Here is a 14,685-nt window from a genome sequence, read left to right on the forward strand (position 1 = left end):
CAACCATGCATCTTTATTCCCAGAGTTTAAAGGGGAGAAACTTTCCTAAATTGCAGTGTAACTGAAGTCATGCATTGCCAGCAATCAGAGCCTGAGAATGAAAAGCTATTAGGAAGTTGGAATTTGAATGTGTGTATTTGTATAACAGAAATATTGCTTAGAGTTTTCAGAAATTTCTTAAATTTTTCAAACATACTTCAACCACTGTGCTATGTATTTTTGTACAAAATTCACATTATTTATGAATTCGCACAATTTATGAATTATAAAACCAAATTAATAATCAATTTTGAAAAACATTAATGTTTTCTCTTTCACAATATTGAATATTGACTCAAGGTTTAATATTTTGTGTAAAACTAAAGAAGCACATCAATGTTGTAGTATGCAAAGATGTTTTTAAAATTATAATGTTGTATTTCTAGCAAATAATTTCTTAAATAAATTAATCATTTGTTTTCTATTCACTTGTTCTCTAATTCTTGACTTGAGCACCAATATATAAATATACAAATGTATACAAAAATACATTTATATAAGCAATTCAAAAATGCTTGGATGAAAAGGTTCATGATTAGAAAAGGTTTAAGAAGTCTTGATTTAGAGCAAGTATACCATATGACTTAACAATATTGGTTAGGTCAGCTGATGGTACCAGTGAATTTCTCAGCTTTATGTCCTTTGGATCACAAGGACTGTTCAACTCTTAAGTACACTGGTTTTCATTTTAATCCTTTACACAGAAGTATATTTTATTAGATAATAATCATTCTGCTTAGTATAACAAAATACTAGGTAGAAACAAATATAGTTTGCCAAAATTATGTCCACCAAATAATCCTCAAGCATTACCATCAAATTTTTCTCTCTCCCATCCATTGACTGAACAATCAAATTGATCTATAGATGTTAAATACTTCTCCCTTAGCATCCTAGGTTATGAAGCAAATATGACCACTAACAATCCCATAAACTAGAGTTCATGGAAATGGAAAATGAATTTCTTATGCACTAATTACTATAAATTTTGTATATGTAATCCTATGATTTTAATGTATTGTTTAAAAGTTCTTGTGTTTGGCAGATAATTTTGCTCAAAATTGTATGAGACAAAGACAGAATATGAAACCTTTGTCAATAAAACTTGTCAATTAACCTTCATGCACATGAAAACAAGATAAATAAAAAAGGCAGCTGTGTAACTAATCAGTCAAGTAGTTCTTTCACTTCTGAATTTCTTTTATGATATTTACTTTTAATGTCATCACAGCAATGAACTAGTCTAGTTTGATGTCATTCAGTTCCCAAAATGTCTTGTTGAGATAAAATATCTAAACTTCTATCTTATCACTGATTTTTATTTTCAGTACTTATCTTAAATAAGCAATTTAATCAAAGGTTATGAGATTTTTTTTTAACATTTTTTTATTGATAAAAGAAGAATAAAGAAAAAAAAACAAATTTCCACCTCCTCCCAGCCTCCCCTTTCCCTCCCCCTCCTCCCACTCTTCTCCCTCTCCTCCCACTCTTCTCCCCCTCCTCCCACCCCTCTCCCCTTCCCCCCACTCCTCTCCCCCTCTCTCTCCAGTCTGGTTACTTTTGTGTTTTAGCTGATGTACACATTCACATTTTTTTTTCTATTTTGTATAAGTTCCAATGGGGTAAATACATTGTATTTCAATATATTTTTGTATTTTAGAGTATTAACTTTTACTTGTAATTAAAGCTAATTTTAGGGCCTGCAATATGGCTCAGCAGACAGAGGAACTTGCTGCAAGTCTGATGTCCTTAGTCCTACCAACAGATAGTTACGTGCTAGCAGAAAATATAAACTCCTGAAAGTTGTCCTTTGCTTCTACATGTACATGTTCTACACACACTGGTCTACAAATTTGCACATTTGATAAGCAAAATTGTACAAATATGCAAAAATCCAATTCTATTGAATATAAAAATGTCTCCAAGCGTTGTCTTCTGTCCCCTAGGTAAAATGGAAATTTGTCTTCAGCAAAGAAATGCTCATCAACACAAATGTTTATTAAAAATTCTAATTAAATCTATTAAAAATGCATAGAATAACAAAGATATCATTTTTCCGTGTGTCAGTATGGTGAACTTCATTAATTTTAATCGCCTACTCAAAAGCCATTGAGCAATTCTTCAAGACTTAGTGAATAAACAGAATATAATAAAACAAACCCTTCTAGGCCTAGCTGTATTCCTAACACATTTTGACTTTTCTTCAAGGCCTATTTCATCATCAACATATGACATTTTCATTTTTTCTCACATTATTATAAGCTTTGCAATCACAGATTCTTTGCTGTTTATTTTTAAACATTTATATATAACTGTCAATATGTTTCAATGTGGTGCATAGTTGGCTAGGTATGCATCCTGTACATGTATCTATTTATAAAGTCCTCAATCTTTTATTACTGTGTAGTGCTGTTAGGATTGACTATTTGCAAATGCTAATCACCATAGTTCAATATCATTGCGGAAAGATAAGAGCTTTACCTAAGAATACTAAATCAGGCAACATGTGAGTTACATTAAAACACTTCTTAAAGTATAATTTAGAGTATAATGCCACTTTACAAAGTCTAAGGAATTTTGTAAATATTTGGTGTACTAGAATCAAGTATGTCTTTGACATAGTTTTACCTTCGATATAAAAGTTTTCGGTGATAGAAAAATACTGACTTTTTGCAATGCAGTCAAAAATAAGAAAAAAATAAAGGATAGTAATTTAAAAAGAGAATCCTCCAACACATACACTCTAAAAAAAGAGATACATACAAGAAATATGCTCAGTTATGTATTGATCAATAGTTTTTCCATTGACGTAAGATTCCCATGACACTTGGTGGCAAAGGGAAATACTCTTTCAATAACTGAAGTAAGTCTTACTGCATTTGATACATGTGTCTCAAGGACTTAATAGTGCTCAAAATGTCCAACCCGTAACAAAGAATCATGTACCTAAAACCCTAAGAGTGTCAAGGTCTAGGAATCGAAGTCCAGTTTGCTTAAGAAATCCAAGCTAACCCTCATATATTTGGCTTTTCAAGTCAAAGCTTTCAAGACAGTCCTGGCTGTCTAAGGACTCACAGTGTAGAGCAGGCTGGCCTTGAGCTCACCAGAGATCTTCCTCTGCTTCTTGCCTAGTGTTGGGATGATGGGTATGCACCCACATGGCCTGCCTCTCTTCTGTCTTAAGGACTGAAATTATAATAATAATGCCGATCAAAAATTTTCACTGTATTTATTTTCACAAATTAGTTCTGTGTTAATAATTTTGAGTGAGACAAACCAAAATCTTGGTCAGAATATTATAGTAGGTAACATCAAATAACTATTTTGCAACTCCCAATATATGATCTCACAAAAAAGCATCAAAAATATTCTTAAATATATTATACTCTAGAAACGAAAGGAAAAATAAAAATTTGCATAAATCAGGTCCCCTAACTTTATATGTATGTGTGTTTGGGGTTTTTTGTTGATTTTATAAATGTATTTAGAGTATACTTTATTTATTTACTTATTTATGTAGCAGGGTATGTGTTCATATGTCCTTTTGCATACATCTGGAGTTCATAGTCAGAGGACATTATTTGAACTACTTTCTCTTCTCTCATCCTGACTATCTCCGGGATTAACTTTAGGTCATGAATTTGGGCTCTTGGTGCCTTCAACAATTGAGCCATCTTCTCACCGCTATCAGTGATGATTGCAACAATTTGTTTCAAATTTCTAAATAGCATTTTTTACAATTTAAAATAATGTTTAATTTGGTGTGTGCACTTAGTTTTGAAAACCTGGAAGAACATATACAAGGAAAATTAAATATTACCTTACATGAAGGTTTCAATGAATTAACTAATAATTGACTATCTAAATCTTAGAAGTCAGCAAACTTTGTTGATGCTCCTCACTCAAAAGCAAATGAATTGTTTGAGAGAGGAAAACAGTTCCTCCTCCTACTCTTTACCAAAGCCACAAATTGAAAATTAAGTAAAGATGCCTAAGCTTAGACCTAAAATTTAAAGACAAATATGACATGGAAGAACACGAATGCAATTGATAGGCAATGACTTTCCCAGCTAACTGCAACTTTTTAAAGACAAAATAAAATTACCAATGCTGGAAGAATGTGAAAAGTCCTGCATAATAATGTTTAGGAATCCCATTCTTATAGATTGTCACTTTTATGTACTTCAATTTCATATTAGCAACTATAGGTCAAAAAATGTATAAATGGAAAAATGGACAGTTACAAATTACATAGTATAATAGTCAGATTAGAAAGTGTTGCTGATGAATCAATATATATGATCAGACAAGAAACAAAAAGGCAAATATTTATATAATAAAACGTATAGCCAGAACATTTTGATGAATGTGTATATGTGTATTAAACCACCTACACAAAATTAATCTCACAATTATTACAAACTTTAGATACTTCTCAGGTGAGGGACTTAGAATGAGCTCTTCCAGCACAGAGCATCCACAAAAAAAAATGAAATGTGTTGTGATTCATGCATGTTCCTTATTTGCTGATATGTAATTTTATAACTGGTTGCCTAACACAAATTTTTTGGCATAATGTGTGTGTGTGTGTGTGTGTGTGTGTGTGTGTGTGTGTGTAACAATTGAGAGCAACAAAGTCCAGTGCTAATGTCAGACAAGCAAGAAAAAAAAAGTAGATATCATTGTGGCATAGTTATTTTACTAAATGTTTCTTCATCACCCTTAAACATAGTTCTTCACACTTAGTATACAGGCTATCTATGCTGCAGAAATTTATAATGTGGTCCTTCTACATTAGTGTAGTCTATTGTGTAAAAGATGCAGCCATCATAGGCTATAGTAACATAGATCTAAATTGCCAAGCATAAAACTGTAAGTATGTCTTGGGAAAAAAAAATCAACCCAGTATATTATGGTAGTGTGACTGTAACTCCTGTTTTCACAGTGCTTCTGTAAATGATTCTGCAGCAGGTGCATGCTGAGAGAAGCAATGTGCAGAAACGGCTTGTAAAGAACATTCAGTTTTCCTCCTGCTAATTCACCATCACATTCTTGCATGCCCTGGCCCTGAAATAAAACAAATTCTAAAGGAAGCCGTCTCCTTGCTCCATTAACATAATTTCAGAGAGTCAATTAAATTGCTTTCCATGCAAATTCCTCAAACCAGCACAACAGTGCTGGAGTAAAATGAGTAAACAGCTTTTATTAATCTCAAAGTAAAGGTAGGAGTGTCACATGCTTCCCTGAGTATCTGTCCTGTCCTCACCCTCCTAATGTACTCCCATTGCTCTAGATCCTTTTGCGGATACATGAGGTAGAAATATCACAATTCCCTGCTAACTTTGTACCTGTGTGAGTTGCTAATAAAGATATACAGAACAGGCAGATGGGATAATAAAAAAATGTTGGGAATAATAATACTAAATAATAGCAATTTGACATCTTATCTAATAGTGACACTGTTCTACTGACATATTGGGGTCATAGGTAAACTGTGACTTTCTACATTTAATTAAAATAACTTGGTTTGCTTGTTATTATTTGTGTGGATATTGAACAACTCTGTTTAGGAATGACGGCCCTGAACAGTATCTAGATAGCAGCTTCCCCTGCAAACCTGGCTTTCAAAGAAAGGCACTCTGATCTCAGGAGCTTTGACGACTCTCTCTGAGGACTTTGCTCCTGGAGCAGTGGTGGGAGCTGATTCTTTGCTTCAGTAATATGCATTGTGTGCTCAGAGAAGCAGAAATGGGAAACAAGTGGGATGTATTTTCCTACACACCGAAAACTGTACTGAATACTTAATAACCATACAAATGGATCTGCGAAGTAGCCTCTAGATGTAAAATGCAAGAGGGAAAGGGATTAAGAGTGTAAAATGTTATTCTGCAGGGAGGATTTTAAACTGAAAGCAATTGTGCAGATAGCCTGTCCCACACCTACATGTGTTATGTTTTCTGAAAGGGATAGGGTGGTTGTCAAAAATTAAAATGCATCAAAAGATAATCAGTTGAGCGCATCAGAGTTTACAATCTTGCTTTGAAACAGTAAAATATCTCTTCATACTAAGCATAGAAAAGATTATAGGTGCCAGGGTTGTGACTGAGTGGTACGGCAATCCAGATAGTGGGAAATCCAGGGTTCAATCAAAGCACTTCAGAAAGTTAAAAAAAAAAAAAAAACATAGAAAATCCTACTTTAGGTTTTCAGAAAACAATTCTCTACCACAGAAATTTATCCTGAGGATATTAGAGGTTGTTTGATTGTTCTGACTATGAAAAGATGTATTTAGAATCCCAATTTTATGCACCAATGTATGGTGTAGGACAATGGTCTGTATTCTGTCAATTATAATATAAATAAATGCTGTTTGGCCAGTAGCCAGGCAGGAAGCATAGGCAGGACAACCAGGCAGGAAGTAGAGGCAGGGGGATGAAAAGAACAGGGAATAGGATTCTGCAGTCTTGACCCAGCCACAGAAGAAGCAAGATGTGACTGCCTCGCTGAATAAGGCACAGAGCCACGTGGCTAACACAGGCAAGAATAACGGGCTAATATAAGAGTTAATAAGAAGTCTGACCTAATGTGCCAATGAGTTTATAACTAATGTAGACCTCTGTGTGATTTCTTTGGGACTTAACAATTGTGGGAACCGGACAGGGCAGAAACCTCCGACAACAGATGTATATGTCCCTTTACTGGAGAAAATAAATTCACTAAAGAAAGTCCACTGTTTACAGGATTTTTTGACATATTCTATCATCTTTGTAGCTGATGTGCTTTTTTTTTTCCAAGTATACTTTGGAACAATATGAAACTTGCATTGTGGTTCAGTATGGAGCACAGTGACCCTCAGTATCTGACAGTAAAGTTCTGTTTCAGAGAAGTTAATGCATTTTATCTTTATTATCTGGTTATAGCAGTTACAATCCCTACTTCAAAGTTGGGAATTACAACTGTGTTTCTATAGATTATAAAACTCAACTCTTTGGAAAATCACCATGGGGAAGTGGTGCTAACAAATTACACTTGGTATTTATTCTTACTATTGCTAGTGTGATCCATCTTTTGGCTGTTTTTTTTTTTTTTTGCAAATTTTATTCTCCTTGTACTAAACTCCTACCACCCATCTTTGCTAAATTCATATGTTGTCCTTACCCATTCCTTTGAAACTGTTTCTAAAACAGTCTCAGCTCCAAACAAAAACTGGATATACTATTTTCCTTTATAATATCTAACTTTCAAAGTACCAGAAGCAGATAGGCAGACTATTTGGGGAGGAAACTCATCAGCCATCACCCAGTACAATGTTCCATGTACTATGATATTCATGTGCCAGACAAAATATCAGTGCATTAGTGGTGCATAGCTCTGGGAAACCAAGTAGTTTCCTTTGGAGACATGCTTCACAAGATTATGTATGGTACCATAAATCTGATTAAAATCCAGTGAAAGAGAAGGCCATAATCCCTAGAGAAGGTTTTAATTACTGTTACTTTTTAAATAGTTACATTGTCAAATTGCCTTTTAAATATATTTATGCTCATAATCTTGGCCTGTTCTACTCCTTGAATTTTGCTTGTTTGGTTTGGTTTTTTTTTTTTTAAACTGCTTTTGGTGAAGAATAATGTAGAAATCTTTATCTACTCACAATTAGGAAAATTTTCACTACAATTGCTCAGGCGTAAATGAGATATCTTTAGCAACTTGCTCGGGCAACGCAATAGGAGGTGGCAAGGAGGAGAAAATATAAATGTGTAAGAACCAGAAGACAGAAGGGAGTGTTGCAGAACACTGTCTTCTGGGTGTGACTTGGCTATTCATCTCATAAGCACAAAGTTCACAAAATCCAGCCCGTCAGAATTCCAGAGTGAATGGACCCCTCCTAAGCTCTCAGCCATGAGCAGGTGTAATAGTTGGTTGTCATTAGAGAGGGAAAAAATTCCTTAGGGCTATGGCCATTGGTACGTTACCTGTCTTCCAATGGTGACCCCCCCACACCACATCCAGACATGATGGGAATCACTCTTTGGAGTCACTGGATTATGAAATACATAGGGGCATGAAATGTGGAGAGAGACATTTTAGGGAGACATGGGGGGAGTTGGAATGGGAAACAGAAATGGGGTGATATGAGCATATTTCATGACACATTTTATTTATTGAAAATAAATAATAGGCATAAAAGAAAATAGTCTCTTCTCTTACCCATGCTAATGTGATTTTCTTACCTGAGCATTAACTAATCCTTAACACAGGAAGTTATGACATGAAAGTCAGTTTACTTTGAATTCTAATGTTATTTTTATTACCTTTTAATAGTTTCTTTACCATAATACAAACCTCTCTCTCTCTCTCTCTCTCTCTCTCTCTCTCTCTCTCTCTCTCTCTCTCTCTCTCTCCTCCCTCCCTCTTTCTCTTTGCGTGTGTGTGTGTGTTTGTCTTTCTCTCTATGTGTGTATGTGTGTTGCAGTTTATACAATGAATGTCCTAGATTCTACAGACGGAATTTTGTCTGACCCAATTACTCATCAGTGTTACTCAGCAAGCATGGCCAGATAAAATATGAACAGAAGAAAGTGTGCATGCTACAAGTAAAATGTAATCAGAGGCTCAGGATCTGACCACAGTTCCTAGTTGGACACTAGTAGCTTTTAGTGTTCTCCTCTTTTTGAATAGTATCAGACACTATATAATTCACTTCTCCTAAACAACCTAGATGTGCAGGTATTGGAAGCCTTCATTTTTCATTAAAAATAAGAGAAACAAGAAACACATCATAGCTACAATATGCATTCCCTTTAGTGAATATAGACATGCTTTTACCTTAAATATTTATGAACTATTTGGAAGAATTTTATTTTCCATTTTCTATTTGCTACAGCACTTTGCCGAAACTACTTTATATGCAGAAAACTCTTTCAACCCTGCTTCCACTTTGGGGATATCTTTTCCTTGGTTACTGGGAATCATTTCTCCATTGTGTTCAATGTAAGAAACCACTGTCTGTATGTGGATCTCCAGCTGATTTCAAAGCATCCTTGAATTAAACCCATTGGATTCAAAACCACAAGAGAATCAACCACTTAGCTAATGCAACTGAGTAAAAAGAGTCAAGATTTAGAAAATAAATTAGAAATTAAACTTTCTGCTTCTCGTGCATTATGGCAGTATTTTTCTTTGCAAGCATGAAAATTGCACAGTTGCCTTGTCTCAAGGTATCTATTTTCCTCTCTGAATCACTGACAGGATTATTATTTGTATCTTTGTCAATGCTAAATAAATTGCACCTTTATAAATTAGTGCTTACCTCAATGAACTCTGCAAAAAAAGAGAACCTATGAATAAATTAAATATGTGAAAATCACTTACAAAAGCAGGGTGAAGATATTATTCTTTTTGCTAATATTTAATTACACTTGCAAAGCTTCAGTTCCCAAATTGCTTTTATATTCTTATTAATATTTCCTATATCACTAATAATAAGTTAGCATTCAATCAATCAGGAAGGAAAAGTTAACAAGAAAAACCTAAGGACTTTGGCAAGTTGGACCTATCACTAGGAACTATCAACAGTGGCAATCCATGTTTTATATATGGGATATACAACTAATTATGAAAACTCAAAATTTTTCTCCACCCCCCCAAAAGTCTGTCAATAATGTGTAGTAAATAAAGAAAACCTTGTAAGCCACAAGGCAAGTAACATGGATCTGGCAGAATTCAAACCGTATCTAGTTCTGAGTAGTTTCTGATTTCCATTGCTAAGAAGGTGTAATACAAACAGGGACTTGATGGAGGCATGAACCCATCAGTTTGAGGCCACACCAGACCAACACAGCTATAAGCTAAACTTCACAAACTACCAAAAATAACCAAAAGCAACAACAAACTCATAAACCAAATGCAACCGAAAAAAAACAAACCTCCATAACACTAGCCTTAAGGATAGGAGGGCAGGAGGAGAGAGGATCCTGAAGATGGCCTCAGAAAAATAATGGCAACCTGTTTCAAGATGAGAGACGTGAGGTGAGGGTGAATATCCTGTTTTTTATTTAAGAGTTGTTATTTCATACATGTATGTCGTACCTGTGTATGCATATCCACACATATGATTAGATGCCGGAGGTTATCATGGGTGTTCACCATTACCCACATCATCTCTTGCTGAACACAGAGCTCAGTGATTAATGAGGCTGGTTGCACAGTGAACACCACCTGTCTTCCATGCTCCCCAAACGGTGGGTCTAGAGAAGTGTGCTGCCACACTAGGCACACCTTCCTATGTCCTAGGGATCCTCAGAAATGCACAGCAAGTCCGTTGTTCACAAGTCACTTTATCAGCCGCACCTATCACATATTTGACCTGATGTGTCTTCCCTGGAGCTTTGGACGTAACTCAGGACTCTGAGCTGAACGCGTATATGGGAGTACAGCATACTCCTAAGCTAGTAGTTCAAAAGGGACTCATCCAAACATGTTAGTTTTTTTTAGTAAATTTATTTGAATCCTTCCAATAAATATTACATATAATGTAAAAAATGATTTCAAATAAAATTGGAATTTATGAGATATTTATTATTTCAACATATTTGTCATATATACTATTTTAATTTTCTTTTTATAAAATGTCAACCACTACATCTAGTTTTTTTCTTCATTAAAAATAATCTAAGAAAAGTCCTACTATATTCCCAGATGTTAGTGTTTTAGAATACAATGCATTTGGTATACATTAATAGTCCTACTAAGAAAAGATGGCGTTTCTGGGAGGTGGTGACACCCGTCTAATCCCAGCACTCGGGAGGCAGCGGGATGTGGATATCTGAGTTTGAGGCCAGGCTGGCCTACAGTGAGTTACCAGATAGCCAACAACACTACACTGAGAAACGCTGTCTCAAAAGAAACCAAACAAACAAACAAAAAAGATGGTGTTCACACTTTTAGGAATTTTAAAGTTTCTGCTGTTTTGCACACAGAACACTTTACAAAGTGCTGTATTCAAGCGTAGAGTGGTTGTTTACAGATCTTTATAGCAAGTCTACAACTTGTCATTTGTAATGATATTGTGCTTTTGTGTTAACCCATTTCTGATACATCTAAGTGTACAGTTAGTGATGGCAATGTCTCCAGACATTCTGTAGCAGAATTGAACCTTGTAAAAGGAGAAGTGACATAGCATTCTAATAATCGTTGAGCTAAAATATCTTTGACTATATTTTCAAAGTTGTCTATATCATAAAGTACTTAACACATGAGAAATTTAAACTGAGAATTTTCTTTCTTACAAATTATAAAAATTTAATGGTTTACAGAAAATGTTGTAAACATACTACTAATGAAATTATTAATTGATAAGCTTATTGTGTACTTACTAATTAGCTTAAATTCATTTTCTTTCTTTTTCTTTCTTTCAGGCTTGTCCTGGAACTCACTCTACAGACCAGGATAGCTTCAAACTCATAGAAATCCACACACCTCTGCCTCTAAAGTTCTGAAATTACAGGCATGCACCACCACAATCCAGCACTCATTATTTTTAGCAAGGATTTTCTGCTGGAAGAGGATACATTATCTGAAGAAATGTTTCAAATTTGGGAACCCCATCATCTCTAAGTTATTCTGAAATGGTCAATGTCTTACGTTAGACTTGGAGTAAGTGTAAAGGAATACCTAATATGCAAAATTGTTAATTTTAAATTCTTTGAAAATGCATTAACTTATCTCCTCTAATGCAAGAGTTATATTCCTAGGTGCTGAATGCTTAATGAAACCTGTGGAGTTTCTCTCAATCACATTTGGAAAGAGATGAAGGCTAACCAGATTCATATGGAAATCAAATCACACTGATATAATACACTGGAAATTTTACAAACATGATACAAGAGGAATAAAAGAATACTAGAAAAATGTCTGTTAATAACTCATGAGTCACATCAATATAAGTTTAATATCCACTCATAATGTATGGACAGGAACCTTTGAGAACCAGTTAAATGTTTAAAACTATGTGTAGGCAAACAAATTGGAAAAGCATGCCATTTATTCTGTTTGAGAACATTTTGGTATTTTCTGAAAAAAAATGGGGGTATTAAAAAGGTTTTGTTTTAGAGAAAATGAGTTAAAATATTAAAACTTTCCCTCCAGGTGGGCCAAGCAGGTAAAAGACACCCACCAAACATCCTGGGTTCTCAAGGTCAGCCTGCAAGAAATACCCACTTATCACCAGCTAGACAAGGCAGTGGGGCTCAGGTGCCAGTACGATGAGCGAATATATGGTGGTGAAATGGGAGAGAAAGAGTAGCGGAATTGTTCACGTGCTGTGGTAAGAGGTGGTTCTGAAGAAGCCAGAGATGTGAGGAATGGACCCTTGTTGACAGCCTCTTTGCCACCCAGGAACCAGATGACATCCAAGCCTGGGCTACTGCCTACAGCTAAATCTGGGTCTGTAGCAGCCAGGGTCTATGTTGATGCTCATGACCCTCAATGCTCCCAAAGCCATGGGTTTGCCTGGGGTGTGGGCCACCACCTGTATCCATGGGCTGTGCTGCCACCAGGGTCATGTTGATCTGACTGTCCTATTCTGTCACCCTGGAGACATGTTCACATCCAGCCTGGATTGGTGCCTGGGGCCATACCTCTGCAGCAACCAGGGTCTGTGTTGATATACAAGGCTTCAGTGACCACTGAAAACTGTGAAGATGACTGGGCTCTGGTCAAACACCTAAGTTCATGTTGATTTCCAACAGACACCCTTCCACTGGAGCCATGCTAATTTGAATGGTCTGTACTATCATCCAGGGCCAGGAAGGCTTCCGAGGTTGAGCTGCAGTAAGCGTAATGCCTAGGTCTGTGACCCTACCACAATCAGAGTTCAGGATGGGTCTAAATTGATGTTAGTGGCTTCTGATACTATCAAGGACCACGCTGATGCCAGGGGTCTTGGGGTAAACCTGGAGCCATGTAGGAGTCTAAAAGCCACACTGTCACAGGTTCCATGTCAATCTGAGTGGCATGGTGACATCCAAACCTGGGCTTTTACCTGGAACAATGTTTGGGTTCATGGTCCTATCACTGTCAGGGTCTGTGATATCCATGGCCTATGGTGCCACCAAAAGCCACACAAATGCCCAGGGTTTAGGCCAGATTCAGTGGTGATGTTGGTGTCCAAGGGCTGTGCTGCCACTGGGGCCATGGTGTCATCTGGGCTGTGTCTGGGTCCATGGTCTGTGTTGGTATCAATGGTTCATGGTACCATCAAAGGCAATATGGATGCCAATGGGCTGGGCCTCCAGCTATGGTCATGTTGGAGTCTGTGGGCCACATTACCAGTGGAGTTTGGTCAGTCTGTATACACTGCAAAGTCACAAGGGACTGAGCTCAGGCTGCTGCCATGGGCCATATCCGTTCAGTGACCCAAGAGCAGCCAGCGTGTAAGTTGATATCTATGGCTGGTGTTGCCACTGCGGGTCATAGGGACCATGAAATTTGAAATCCAAGGACTGTGCTAAGCCAGCCTTGTCCCTCACTGGGCTTGGGATAGCTGACCTTGCCCATCTCTGAACACTATTGTAAGAGTGATGTTGCTGAGCCCCGCAACCCCATGGGAAAGCTGACCACAATACTAGGGGAAAATGGGCCCACACCATACCAAAGGTGTGACAAAGTTGGCCCTGAAGGCATGGACTTGGGAGAGTTGGGGAGAGCATCCCCTGAGGGATGGTCCCCATGGCCCAGATGGAACAGCTCAATTACCCACCTAGACCCATATCGTGGACCTTAAGTTGGCCCACCCTAACAGCTGCCCCATCTTTGACCTGTTAGAAATGTGCAAAGGGACTGGTTCTGCAGAACAAGAACTGCAAAATCTCCAAGATTCAGGGTAACAAAAGGATATCAGAGAAGAGTTTCATTGAGGGCCCAGCATAGTGGTGATGGTGTACCTGAAACGAGAGGTCTTGATTCAGACCAACGACTCCTACACTAGACATTTTGCCAGTGGGACTGACTGGACAAAAGGGGTAAATTGCATGACATACCACACAGCTCCAATGCCACCAGATTGAATGAAAAGGTATTGGAAAAATGGAGGAGCAAGTTTTTTTTTTGGAGGGGGGAGAGATTATTTTGTTTTGTTTTTAAATAATGTGGGGGAGTCATACTGCAAGGGTGAGGGACAGATATGGAAGGACTAAGAGGTAAGCAGGTTTGGGGTGCATGATATGAAATTTCCAAATAATCAATAAGATTTATGTTTTAAAAAAAATCCTTTCACTTGAGAGAGTTTTATTATGTTGACTAATATCTGAGTCTTTAGACTTCTTGTGTACAATATGTACACATTTTGACTTAAGTTAATAAAAATTAATTATATGAAGATGACATTCCCTTAATCATTAAGTCTTTATACATCATAAATTCTTATAATATTGTTGCCATGTCTTTAGCACAAAAAGGAGAAGATTAAAATTAGGCAGCAGGCAAGGCACCTGACATCTTCAACATCTCACAGCTGCTTGTATGTGACAGACTGGAGATTTAATCTCCTCCTTGCCAGATTTCAAATACTACACCAGGTCATCAATCTCACATTATATTTATTAGTCTTAAGTTCAACTAATGGATTGGTGAATATTTGATTAGTTA

This window comes from Microtus pennsylvanicus, chromosome 9, assembly GCF_037038515.1.
Source record: "Microtus pennsylvanicus isolate mMicPen1 chromosome 9, mMicPen1.hap1, whole genome shotgun sequence".
Classification (NCBI taxonomy): domain Eukaryota; kingdom Metazoa; phylum Chordata; class Mammalia; order Rodentia; family Cricetidae; genus Microtus; species Microtus pennsylvanicus.